Source organism: Pongo abelii, chromosome 5 (genome assembly GCF_028885655.2).
Source record: "Pongo abelii isolate AG06213 chromosome 5, NHGRI_mPonAbe1-v2.0_pri, whole genome shotgun sequence".
NCBI classification, from domain to species: domain Eukaryota; kingdom Metazoa; phylum Chordata; class Mammalia; order Primates; family Hominidae; genus Pongo; species Pongo abelii.
The window spans coordinates 67,701,568-67,702,475 of NC_071990.2; the positions used below are offsets into that span (position 1 = coordinate 67,701,568).

Below are 908 nucleotides of genomic sequence, written 5' to 3' on the forward strand. Positions count from 1 at the left end.
TAATAATACAATGTATTTGTTATAGACATTGCTTGAAACGTTAAATAAGTGGCCTATGCTTGTTTAAAATTCCAATAAATATAAGTCTTTGCTCCCCTTAAGGGCATGTTGAGAGATTAGTTTATAATTATTTGGAAATTTGGGTTGATAAAACAAATAGGCACTTTATACAGGTATGGTAATATGACAGAACACTGAAAGTCTGATTCCAATGTATTTTGGCTTCATAGGGGATGTATAATCACAAGTCGTATTCATATTCATTAACTAAGATGAGTTTGCAGACTTCACTAGTTCTAGTTACATGATTTTGCATGGCTATGTAATATGTAACTAAAATAATACAATGTAAAAAACCCAAGTTGTGTTATGTGTGTGTATATACACATAAACACAGAGCCATAAATATATTAATTATTTTATAATTGCATGGGAATTCTGCTATATATATATATATACACATATACATACATATTTAATTTTATTATTTTAATCTTCAGAAAACTGTAGGTTTACCATTACACAATCTGCTGGTTATTACAGCTATTTTAGGTGAGTTCATCATTTGATCTCCAATATATTTTTGATAAATGCCTGTGTACTCAAGGAGTAATTGAATATAATCTGTGTTAAATTTTGATTATGAACTAGAATGTTTGAAATTCCTGGATATCATGACCTTGACAGGCTATGGTTGTTGTACTAAGCAAGTAAGCCCCAGGAGGTGTTCCAGTGACTCATTTGAATCTCGGACATACTTATCACTGCTCCATTGTGTAATAGCAATCCTGGCCCTTTATGATAACTAGGGATAATTACTTCTGCCATCATTGTAACTCCTTTATATTTCTGTTGAGTATAACATGAGGAGCCAAAAATGATTAGTTATCAGTCCTGGATTTAGATCT

General features: G+C 31.2%; 1 non-coding gene across 1 annotated transcript; it reads right to left on the minus strand.

Annotated features, from left to right (window-relative positions):
- Nucleotides 1–494: 494 nt before the first annotated feature.
- On the minus strand, nucleotides 495–567 carry LOC112134063 (small nucleolar RNA SNORD65). Its single transcript, XR_002915646.2, has one exon. It is a non-coding gene; the product is annotated as a small nucleolar RNA SNORD65 (small nucleolar RNA).
- Nucleotides 568–908: the final 341 nt, after the last annotated feature.